Source organism: Rutidosis leptorrhynchoides, chromosome 4 (genome assembly GCF_046630445.1).
Source record: "Rutidosis leptorrhynchoides isolate AG116_Rl617_1_P2 chromosome 4, CSIRO_AGI_Rlap_v1, whole genome shotgun sequence".
Classification (NCBI taxonomy): Eukaryota; Viridiplantae; Streptophyta; class Magnoliopsida; order Asterales; family Asteraceae; genus Rutidosis; species Rutidosis leptorrhynchoides.
The window spans coordinates 612,351,664-612,364,934 of NC_092336.1; the positions used below are offsets into that span (position 1 = coordinate 612,351,664).

General features: G+C 34.1%; 1 long non-coding RNA gene across 1 annotated transcript; it reads right to left on the minus strand.

Annotated features, from left to right (window-relative positions):
* Positions 1-593: 593 nt before the first annotated feature.
* LOC139839851 (uncharacterized) lies at positions 594-1,952 on the minus strand. Its single transcript, XR_011757113.1, has 3 exons — positions 1,852-1,952; positions 1,282-1,336; positions 594-667 (listed from the first exon to the last, which is right to left on the minus strand). It is a non-coding gene; the product is annotated as an uncharacterized lncRNA (long non-coding RNA).
* Positions 1,953-13,271: the final 11,319 nt, after the last annotated feature.

The following is a 13,271-nucleotide window of genomic DNA, read 5'->3' on the forward strand; positions in this document are numbered from 1 at the left end:
TTCAAATGTTTTAAAGGATAATATAATGCTGTCTAGAGTTAGATTTTCTGTTTTCGTGTAGTTCTCGAGAATGGAATCCGAATGGTCTTTCCCTAGCAGACCCTAAAGAACTAGTCTTCTCCCTCAATTCTGAATTTTTGTGTTTTTAGATTTTACGAGATGAATAATTCATTTGATCTGAACCATGGTCTACTACTACATGCTATGTGAAACAACCCAAACCAAACCACAATCGAACCCGCGGAAAATTATCAAAAAAAAAAAAAATTGTTTGTTCAGCTACAGGCGCGGCGCGCCAGAACCTCGCGCGGCGCGCCGATCTGGTCTGTCCAAAAAGTATTGAAATGCGAAAAAGATTGGCCACTTCCCAACATAATTAGACAAAACGCTTTTAACAACATATTCAAATATGTAAAACTAACACATTCCATTAATAAAATGAGTTTTACGAAGCGGGGCCCACACGACCCAATTGCAAGTTTAATACAAAATATGAGTTTCGGCCATCAAAAGTTTAAGTACCAAACTACACTACGAGCATGGTGTTTGGGATTAAACTACCCAAGTCTCGGTCAAACTCCAAAAGCTAATATCTCCAAAAGTGTTCCCTAACAACAACGAGATCTTTAATCCAAGATGATGTCCTTACCCTTGTCCACAACCGAACCTATAAAAAGGTAAACAACGAGAGGGTAAGCTAACGCTTAGTGAATGAAATAATTATACACATACATATATAATATACCTACTTGCAATCACTTACTCAAACACCGCATACATGCTAGCAACACAATTAGCTTATAATCTCGAATACGAGCTAGAAATCTCCAATACCACAAGCTAGCATAGAAACGCATATAAATATAACTCGAATAATATAATATGCTTACACTTACAACACAATAACCATGGTTAACCAATCGTATAAGGGAATGGCGCTCGCGAAAATGCCATCGGTGTTCATAACATCCGTTAGGGTACTTAACACCTCGTATCACTAACCCCTAGGGTGGCACCTTAACACCTCGGTACTTCACCCCGAGTGGCATCTTAACACCTCGATGCTTCACTCATTATTTTACGGAGTGGTGTCTTAACACCTCGACACTACACCCCTAGGTGGCATCTTAACACCTCAATGCTTCACCCCGAGTGGCATCTTAACACCTCGATGCTTCACTCATCAAGTGAAACGTGGTGTCTTAGCACCTCAACACTACACATTTCACGCTACAACAAATAGATACATTATATACCTACACATATAATTATTCCACTCACCTCAAAATCTCTTGTGAAAAGATACCCGAGCTTGCAAAACCTCAATGTAACGTACCTATCACATTATACATATTATCAATCACAAACTCAAGTTGGTCAACCAATTCTTTCACCATTCTAAAGCCATTTTGACCCAAAGTGCAATTTCAACCCATTTGCACCCTTAACCCTAATTTTGGGTCAACTCATACCAAAACCCTAACATTAGCTAAGATAGGTTTAAAACACATTTCAAAACAAGGTTTAGGCATTAATCACAAACATTAACTAACTTAGGTCCACCTTGACCCATTTGACCAATTTAAGGTCTACACACCCATTTCGGGTCATCCACTAACCCACTTAACACCCCATCACATATATATATGTGTGCTAGTAATTTGACTAACCAATTTAAGCTCATAAACATAAATTAATACTTTGAAAACCCTAATTAGTCAACTTTGAGTCTACATGACCCAAATTCACCCAAAAACCCCTAATTCACTAACAAATGGGTTTTATGTGCAACACTACCCAAACCCTAACCCTTAATACAATTAAAGTAAGAAATTAGGTTTTATAACTTACCAACACAATCACCACGTAGCTAGCGACTAGATGAACGACTTTAGAACTCGCACTAAGACCCGATTCAACCTCCTTCTTCCTTTAATGGAGCTCTCTCACTCTAGAACTTCCTCTCTCTATAGGATTTAATGGAAAGTGATAAGGTAGATGGAAATGGAGTAAATGAGACTCCAACAACTGATCCCAAGCCTTAAAGTCGGGTCCCATGTGAAATTACCAAAAAGCCCTTAAAATATCTAATTTAAAAGCAAGAGATGAGTTGTCAGCCCGTAATGGCGCGGCGCGCCACTGGACCGCGCGACGCGCAGATCGTCCAGTCCAGATTCTTCTCTATTTTAAAATACACAACGAAAACCCCCACAACTTGAATAACTTAATTACACATATGTACAATGACATATTTGGGTCTTACAACTCTCCCCCACTTATTCGGATTGCGTCCTCGCAATCCAAGCCGCATGACAAGAAGGAAGATAAACCAACACGAACTCTTCGGGCTCCTAAGTAAACTCGGAACCTTTACTACGACGCCATTGAATTTTAAAGGTCCTAACCTCTTTATGTCTGATGTGTGCGAGGCGTACTAGGAAATAGTATTATTTTTACAACGAAATACTATTAAATATGAAACAATTTTACACAAGATATTTATTTATTTATAGAGTGGATATACCTAAACCTTGCTACAACACTTATAGGCAGTGTACCTAATCGTACAGTAGTGTAGTTTTTAGTAAGACCGGTTCGTTCCACAGGGATACACTTAAACAAGCTTAACGCTATAATTTTTAAATTTATAAAAATACAAATATATATATAAGTAATATTATTATTATAAAAAGGGGGTTTTTTACCGTTTAATGACCGGTTTGTCGATTTTTAAAACTTTAGTCGCAGTTAAAACCTAATGTAAAATATTAAATAAATAAAAGACTTAATTTAAAGCGTAAAATAAATAACGATAATGAAATTGCGATAAATAAAAGTGCGATAAAATAAAATTGTGATAATTAAAGAGTACGATAATTAAAAGTGCAATTAAATACAATGACAATAAATAAAAGTGCGATAATTAAAAGTGCAATTAAATATGAAATAAAAGAATTATGCTTATTTAAACTTCCATAATCATGATGTTTGACGTGTTGATTTTTAGTTTATTCCCATGGGTTAATTATCCTTTGTCCTGGATTATTCGATATGTCCATACGGATTTGTCCATAATAGTCCATCAGTCATAAATATAAAGTGCGAAAGTCTTCGTCAAATTATTCTTATTCCCGAAGTCAAATATTCCAACTAATTGGGGATTCAAATTGTAACAAGGTCTTAATACTTTGTTTAATGAATACACCAGGTTATCGACTGCGTGTAAACCAAGGTTTTATTACTTTGTTAACAATTACACCAATTACCCTTGAATGTAATCCACCCCTGTTTCAACAAGTCTATTAACTATTAATCCAGTTCCGTGTCCGGTAAAATGAATAATTATTGGTATTTATAGATATCCCGCCCACCGTACCCAGTCAAGCGTATGTGGTTATATATAAATACGTCAAATTATAAGTCTATATATTAAATTAACGAGGTATCGTTTAGTTAATATAAAAACCCATTAATAGCCCATAGTCTAATTTCCACAAGTGTCGTTCTTTTGTCCAAACCCCAATTATGGTACAAAGCCCAATTACCCAATCTTAATATTTTTAGCCCAACATCATGATTACTTCGTCTTAAATAAGCATAATAATAAATTAGCTACGAGACATTAAATTAAAAATAACATTAACCATAACTTACAGTGATTAAAAATAGCGTAGCGTTACACAGACAGAGTTCCGACTTACAAGACTTTAAAACATTTGACTAACCCAACCTTATTATTATCACTAACTTAAAATTAAAATTAAAAATTGAGATTACTAATTGGAGTGATACTTGGTACATTAGATAAGAGAAAGAAATTAGAAAAAGGTGTGTTTTTTACGTCCAAAACATGCGAGATTTATAGGTGAGGCATGTCCCAGCTTGCCATGCGATCGCATGGCCGTCGGTTTCAGCTGTCATTCATCTTTGCAACTGTATAGCCGCCGGATTTTTATAATATATAATATATATATATATATATATATATATATATAATTTTATTATAATTATATATATATTATATTATATTTATAGGCATACTTGACTTGTAATTTTCGGCCCGTTGCGTCGAGCGTTGAGAGTTGACTTTAATCCCGGTTTCGAATTTTTGAACGTCCTTGCGTACAATTTAATATCTTGTATTTTGCGTTTTGCTTCTTGTACTCTTGTAATTTTGAGACGTTTCTAATCAAAAATTGAAACCACTTTGATTGTACTTTGTACTTTTGAGCTTTTTGGTCGTTTGCGTCTTCAATTTGTCGAATCTGTCTTTTGTCTTCACCTTTTATTATTTAAACGAATATCACTTGTAAATAGAACAATCACAACTAAAAGCTTGTCTTTCTTGAGGGATACTGCTATGAAATATATGTTCGTTTTTAGCATTATCAAATATTCCCATACTTGAGCGTTGCTTGTCCTCAAGCAATATCGTCTTGAAATAAAAATACTAGAATCACTTCTTTATTCTTCACACTTTATACATCAGTGATTTCTATACGGTGATATGAACAATGGTAGTAACGTTGTGGTTTACAGTCCCACGTGACTATAAAATTTAGATCCTTTAAGGAAATTGGATCTTTATGAAAACATTTGATATTTTAAAAATTTCATCTAGCTTTTACCCTAGATAAGTTTTTCGGAATAACCTTCACCGGTGTTTGCAAATTGTTTTTGTGGGTTTGGTGGGTTTCATATTTGAAAATTTTAGCTCAAAACTTGTGGTTTTGTGTCACCCACTTGCTAACCTTGTATTAGGAAAGCAACACGTCCAATATACTTGCTCCGTATATTACCTTTCGGTAAATTACCGTCCGGTTGTAAAGGAAAACGTTGAACAAGCGACTGTTAAGGCAATGTCCCCTGACATGCTTTTAATTATGGTCTATAACGTGTCGGATGCAATTACTATCCTTGGTAGGAGCAATAGTAAAGCTCACCCTTATAATTTTCTGGTCTGGCACAAGGTCCTGTCTTTGACCATGCTATGCAACCACCGTTCTTACGGTTGACACCCGATTTGATTCAGGTGACCTAATGAATTCCCGGTGAATTCCTAGGATTTTATGTTCAATGGTAATGAACGCATTGAAAATGGGTTTTCAGAAAACAAATCGGTTTGTAATTTTGATCAAAATATTTTCTCGTTCAACTACTGCGTTACTAGTATTTCTAATGGTAACCAAGTGTATAAATAAAAAAATTTAAAAATTCCGAAAGAATTTAACCCCTTCCCACACTTAAGATCTTGCAATGCCCTCATTTGCAAGAAATCAGTAACAATTTAAATTATTGAGGGTGATTAGCGTAGAAAAATGATTAAAGTTTACCAAAGTTTCCAAACATATTGGCGTTTGTTTGTCGAATGATGTATGGTGCACATCATTTGTTCATTCCGTCTTGTTGTTACATCACATTTGTTTTTAGTTTTGTCGTCAAAAGTACTAGCTTTTGCTAAACTTAATGCCAGTCTTTGAAAATGCGTTGTTTTACCCTGTTTTGTACAATCGACAATATACATACAATACAAATATAAACATGCATGATAATTTGAAATGAGACTTAAAATCTCACTTTTAAATCAAATATGAAATATTAGTACAACATAATAAAAATATTAAATATTACAATAAAACGAAAAACAGAAATAATATCATAAGTTTAAACATAAATAAACAGAAATAATAAAAATTAAAAATCATATAAATTACCAACCGGAACTAAATCAATCATGGATAGGGGTTCCAGTTCATGTCATCGTCCGGGTTCCATGGTTGGTGATAGGTGTACTGGTATGCCTGGTTAGGGTCGTAGAGAGTATAAGGCAGTCTCATCTCGGGCTGGTGTGGAGGATAGTAAGCTGGTCGGTTCGGAACGTAGTGATCCTGAGGTGACAGCCGACTCATAATCTGACGCTGATGATAGTCCCATCTATCATGCTGTCATTGCCTGGAATGCTCATAATCATTCCGGGCTTACCACTGCTCCATCCGACGAAATCTCTCCGCGTTTGTCATGTCTACCTCATCTACACCCTGGTAGACATCAGTCATAGCCTCCCGAATGACATCCCTAATGTCATCCACTTCCTTCATTTCCTCGTCTGATCCTCTTTCTACCTGTGGATGACTTCCTATATAGGGTATTGCCTGGTTGCGTCTACTCTTCAATACCTTAGCATCCGCATAAACCCTCAATCCTAAAAGCTCAACCTGTTCCCTACATTCCAAAAGTGGACCCCAATGGTTCTTATCTACACCTAAATACTCTCCAATGAGAGTAACAAAAATACCTCCTCCAATTATCCCCCCTTCCTGTATTCCTTCAACCATCTTAGATAAATAAAAACCAACACAGTAGGGGATATTAACAAAGCCTCATGGGTCTCAAATACACTTTAGGTAAAATAAATCATGTAAGGTCAATTTTTCCTTGTTGTGACCTCTCTGTGTAATCGAGTTAGCCAAAAATCTATGAATTATACGGAGCTCGGCTCTGTTAATATGTAAGTAGGTATGTGTTCCTCCCCGCCCAAAAATATTATAATCAGACATACGCCTCCAGACGGCGTTCGCATCAAAATTCCTATCTACCCTTTCACCACGATAAATTAAATTCATACAATCGGGTAGTAGTAATTCAGCGGGCGTATATATCTGTAATGCCCTGGCCATGTCCATCATGGACATCCTGTACATCCTACCGCCAAGTATAAATCTAAGAAAACTTCTATCATCTAATCTATCTACATCTACATTTAACGCTATAGTACTCATCAGCTCAACACACCATTCCTTATATACAGGTCTACGAATGGTGAATAAGCGTTCCCAATCAGTAAAAGAAGAACTGCCATACCTTTGTATCAAATGCTCCCTAACACGGTCAGCAAGTTGGACCCTTTCCAAAGGACCCCAATCAATTACCCTAGGCACCTCTACATCTTTCGTTATTAATTTGAATTTATTACTTTGATATGCCGGGTAATCTCTCCATCGTCTATCGAATCTCAGATTAGGATGCAATGTGTGTTCAGGAATCGTTGGGTATTCTACAGTTGGATGCATCGAAAATACTATGAATTCATTAACAAACTGTAGCAGATCATAATAAGGTACATGTTGATCAGGCTGATGTTGTTGTTCCTGTTGTTGTTCTGGTTCAGGTTCATATTGCATTTCTGGTTCTGGTTCTGGAGCTGGAGCGAGTCGTCTAGATGATGACGATGATGAACCTCTAGTATCGGCTCTCTGCAAAATACATTAAACACAAAATTTGTGCATCCATATATGCATTAGTGTTAGCAAAATAACAACTTAAAACAATCACAATAACATGTTAAATCAAAATTAAACTTATACACATTTTCACATTTTTTTACAATTCTACACTTTTTCAAATAAGACAAAGTTCATAAGCATTTAACTCAAATAACATGTTAAAATAGTCATTACTAACAATTAAACAAGTCTCAAATGGCAATTATATCAAATTAATCAAGTTCATAAATTTTGCAAATAAAAAGTCCACTTTAATCTTTAAAAATCATGTTTAGGATCAATGTTTGGATCATTTAGCTACCTAAACATGTTACACTACTCAATTTAGCAATAATTCATGATAAAAATGGGCCATAACCTGTTTATATCAAAAAGCCCCAAATTGCTCAAGAACACATACCCTAGATTTCTAAAAATTTTGAAGTTTTTGGCTTCAAATTTTGTTAAATAGCATCAATCTAGGTTATACATGCATAAAATACTAACAATTTAACTCTAATTACACTAGAAATTAACAAAATTGCATTAGGTAAATTATTGGTAATTATCACAAAAACTAGAGAATTTAAAAGTTTAGGAGTATAATTTTTAACTTTCTTGATAAACTTCTGAACAATCTCATGATTAGAGCGAAAAATTTGACAAATTACGGTGAATTTTGGCGAATTTTAGAGGTGATTTGGGAGTATTTTCGTGTATATGTGTGTATTTTGTGGTGTGAAGAACAGCTCGCTGGTTCACTTATATATGTCCCGTTTTCTAGGGCCATGCGATCGCATGGCTGCAAAGGCCAAACTCCATGCGATCGTACGGAGTCCGGGTACAGTGAATTTTTGGTTTTTTTTATTTATATAAAAAACCTTAAAACTTATAAAACATATAATTAATAAAATTTTAAAAATTTGTTTCTTTTTAGGATGAGGGCGTTTCGGATCGATGTCCTAGTCCGTCCCTCGACAAAATTTTAAAATTTGTCAATTCAAAGCGCAGTTTTAAAAGTAAAGATTTTTAGGTTTTTTAAATGTTTTTGGCATAATTTAGTTCAATAAGATTAAAAATAATGATAATAAAAGTTCTCGTCCCTCCCTTGGGTAGAGCAATTTCGGTTCAATTACCTAGTTTTCAACTCACGACGAATTTTTAGAAATCAATTTTTAACTTAGCGAAATAAAGTAAATTTTTGTTTTTAAATTCGCACCAAACTTAAATTTAAAATGCATAAAATTAAAAATTCATATTAAAAATTCACACCAAACTTAAATTATATTTTTGTTTTTATACATACAAACTTATATTAAAAATATTAATTTTTCAAATATTTACAATTTTAAATATATTGATTTAAAAAGTTTACAATATTATTTTAATATTAATTTTAAAAATAAAGTAAAAATAAAATTAAAAATCTTTTTGGTCTTTTATCCCACTTTAATCAATCAAATATTATCAAAAATATACGCCCCTCTTTTCGGTAAAGTAATTTTGGCTATATTACCTAGTTTTACTCCTGACGAATTTCTGAAATATTTTGGGTTGATTGATTAAAGATATTTATACATTAAGAATAAACGGTAAATTTCGCAGTGATGTAATAAATTTTTGTATGATATCAATAATTTCGGTCGTAAAACCTAATTTTATTGAATACCAATTTAATACTTTATAGCGAACAATTTAGCGTTTAATATCAAAAGGTTAAAAGCAATAAAATAAAAATAAAAACTGTACATACTTACCTGTGAAATGGAATTCTCAGTGACCTGTTTTAGCCCACTCATAAGATAGTCAGACTAATTGGTTTTCCATAGCTACATAGGCATAACCTCGAGCATTCAACGTTTTTTTTTTAAACATATGAACGGTCCATCTCTGCATAAAGTACCGAATTCGGTATTGGAATATGTCTGATTCGTCGAACATTTTCCTTCGTGTGACCATTTTCCGCATTTGTGACATCTTTCAAGGTGTCGTGCTCTTCTTTTCGCTGCGGATTTTGATTTTCCTTTACCAAACTGTAACTTATTATTTTCGTTCCTGGATTCTTTTCTTACTCCATCCAATTTACCTCTGATTAATGATACTATTTCACTTGGAAGGGTGTCATTATTACGTTTAGTAATTAAAGCGTGTAGCATTAGACCATGGTTTAATTCACAGAAAGTCTTCATCTCGTAAAACCTAAAAAAAATAAAAATTCAGAATGGGGGGAGAAGACTAGTTCTTTAGGGTCTGCTAGGGAAAGACCATTCGGGTTCCATTTTCGAGAACTACACGAAAACAGAAAATCTAACTCTAACAGAAATAAATATTACCCTAAAAAGATTCGAACCTCCCCTCACTTAGTTGAAATTCTAATTAACTTCGTTGTCAACTTCCATCGGATCATGTACATAATGTTTAACTCTGTGACCATTAACTTTAAATTCAATCCCATTTGAATTTATTAACTCTATTGTTCCGTATGGGAAAACTCTTTTGACTATGAATCGTCCAGACCATCTTGATTTCAATTTTCCAGGAAATAGCTTGAATCGTGAATCGAAAAGAAGAACTTTGTCTCCTTCTTTAAATTCTTTTGAACTTCTGATTCTTTTATCATGCCATTTCTTTGTTCTTTCCTTATAGATTAACGAATTTTCGTATGCTTCAAGTCTTAATTCTTCTAATTCATTTAGTTGACTTAATCGTAGACGTCCGGCTTCATGTAAATCAAGATTACATGTCTTCAAAGCCAAAAATGCTTTGTGTTCAATTTCTACTGGAAGATGACATGCTTTTCCGTAAACGAGTTTAAAAGGTATGGTTCCAATTGGAGTTTTGTAGGCTGTTCTAAAAGCCCAGAGTGAATCCTCCAATTTAATGGACCATTCCTTCGGATTTGATCCTACGATTTTCTCTAGAATACGTTTTAAAGCTCGGTTGGTATTTTCAACTTGTCCACTTGTTTGTAGATGATAAGCGGTGGAGATTTTATGAGTTACTCCATATCTTTTGAGAACTTTCTCAAGTTGATTATTACAAAAATGAGTACCCCGATCACTTATTAAAGCTTTCGGTGTTCCAAACCTTGCAAAAAGACGTTTTAAAAAGTTGACTACAACTCGTGCATCGTTAGTTAGGAGAGCTTGTGATTCTGCCCATTTAGATACATAATCAATGGCAACGAGAATGTAGAGATTATTATGAGATTTTGGAAATGGACCCATAAAGTCAATACCCCAAATGTCAAATACTTCACATACTTGAATGATTTTTTATGGCATTTCATCACGTTGACTTATTTTTCTGGCCCTTTGACATGCATCACAGGATTTGCAAAGAAGGTGTGCGTCTTTAAAAATTGTAGGCCAATAGAATCCAGCATCATAAACTTTTCTTGCTGTAAGTTGAGGCCCATAATGCCCTCATGTTGGTCCTGTGTGACAATGGTTTAAGATTTGACTAGCTTCATCTCCGAATACACATTGGCATATTATTCCATCGGGATAACTTTTAAACAGATGTGGATCTTCCCCGAAATAGTGTTTTATATCACTAAAGAATTTCTTTCGTTTTTGGTACGATAATCCTTTTTCAAGGAATCCACATACTAAGTAGTTTTCATAGTCTGCAAACCATGGAATTTCATTATAATATATCTTCAATAGATATTCATCAGGAAAGTTGTCTTGTATGGCCGATTCATTTAGAACTTCTAATTCGGGATTTTCAAGGCGAGAAAGATGATCAGCGGCGAGATTTTCTGCTCCCTTTTTATCTCGGATTTCAATATCGAACTCTTGTAAGAGTAAGATCCAACGGATTAATCTTGGTTTGGCATCTTGTTTCGAAAATAGGTATCTAAGAGCAGAATGGTCGGTATAGACCACCGTTTTTGCTAGAACGAGATATGATCGAAATTTGTCAAAAGCAAAGACAATGGCAAGGAGTTCTTTTTCAGTAGTTATGTAATTTGTTTGTGCTCCTTGTAACGTATAACTAGGATAATATATAGGTTGAAATCGTTTTTCAATCCTTTGTCCTAAAACGGCTCCCATTGCAAAATCACTTGCATCGCACATTAGTTCGAATGGTAGATTCCAATTTGGAGTTATCATGATCGGCGCATTAGTGAGTTTCTCTTTAAGAATATTAAAAGATTTGATGCATTCATCTGAAAAGATGAATGGAGCATCCTTTTCTAGGAGTTTATTCATAGGAGTGGCAATTTTAGAAAAATCTTTTATGAGACATCGGTAAAAACCGGCATGCCCTAGAAAACTCCTAACTCCTCTAACATTGGTGGGATGTGGAAGTTTAGCAGTTACATCTACTTTAGCTCTATCCACTTCAATTCCTTTCTTTGAGATTTTATGTCCAAGAACGATGCCTTCTTTGACCATGAAATGGCATTTCTCCCAATTAAGAACTAGATTTGATTGTTCGCATCTAATAAGCATTCGTTCAAGATTAACTAGACATGATTCAAATGTATCACCGAAGACTGAAAAGTCATCCATGAAAACTTCCATGCATTCTTCTATCATGTCGTGAAAGATCGCCATCATGCACCTTTGAAAGGTTGCAGGGGCGTTGCAAAGTCTAAATGGCATGCGTTTGTAAGCAAAAGTACCATAAGGGCACGTGAACGTGGTTTTCTCTTGGTCCTCGGGTGCTATTGGAATTTGAAAATATCCAGAAACACCATCAAGAAAACAATAGTAACTATTTCCGGCTAATCTTTCCAACATTTGATCAATAAAAGGTAAGGGAACGTGATCTTTTCTGGTGGCGTCATTTAATTTTCTATAATCAATACAAACATGCCATCCTGTTACAGTCCTAGTAGGGATAAGCTCATTTTTCTCATTTGTGATGACAGTCATGCCACCCTTCTTAGGTACGCATTGAACTTGGCTTACCCATGGACTATCAGAAATTGGATAAATTAAACCTGCATCAAGCAGTTTAATAATTTCTTTCTTAACAACATCTTGCATATTAGGATTTAATCTTCGTTGGCGTTGCACATACGTTTTATGACCTTCTTCCATAAGAATTTTATGTGTGCAATATGAAGGACTTATTCCTTTAATATCATGAATTTTCCATGCAATTGCTGGTTTATGAGCTTTTAACACAGAAATGAGTTGAGATTTTTCATTTTCAGTAAGAGAAGACGATATTATTACAGGTAATTCATATTCACCATGTAAATAAGCGTATTCCAAATGGTTTGGAAGTGGCTTTAACTCTAATGTCGGTGGTTCTTCTATCGATGATTTATATCGATATCTGTCTTCCTCTTTTAGCATTTGAATTTCTTCTGTTGTTGGTTCATATCCATTAGCCATAAGTGTAGCTAACATTTCAGTTTCATCAATTGGTTCAGTTCCTTCTCCTAAAGAACATTCTCCTGTTCCTTGTAATTCTGGAAATTTGATGTTAAAGCTAAGGGGTATAAAATACTATTAAATTTTACAAGGAAATACTATTAAATACGATACAATTTTACACAAGATATTTATTTATTTATTGAATGGATATACTTAAACCTTGCTACAACACTTATAGGTAGTGTACCTAATCGTACAGTAGTGTAGTTTTTAGTAAGTCCGGTTCGTTTCACAGGGAATCTTTTTCACAAAGCTTAACGCTATATTAGTTTAAATTTATAAAAATACAAATATATATATAATATTATTATTATAAAGGGGGTTTTTACCGTTTAATGACCGGTTTGTCAATTTTAAAAACTTTAGTTGCAGTTAAAACAAAATGTAAAATATTAAATAAATAAAAGACGTAATTTAAAGCGTAAAGTAAATAACGATAATGAAATTGCGAATAATAAAAGTGCGATAAAATAAACTTGCGATAATTAAAAAGTACGATAATTAAAAGTGCAATTAAATACAATAAAAATAAATAAAAATGCGATAATTAGAAGTGCAATTAAATATAAAATAAAAGAATTATGCTTATTTAAACTTCCGTAATCATGATGTT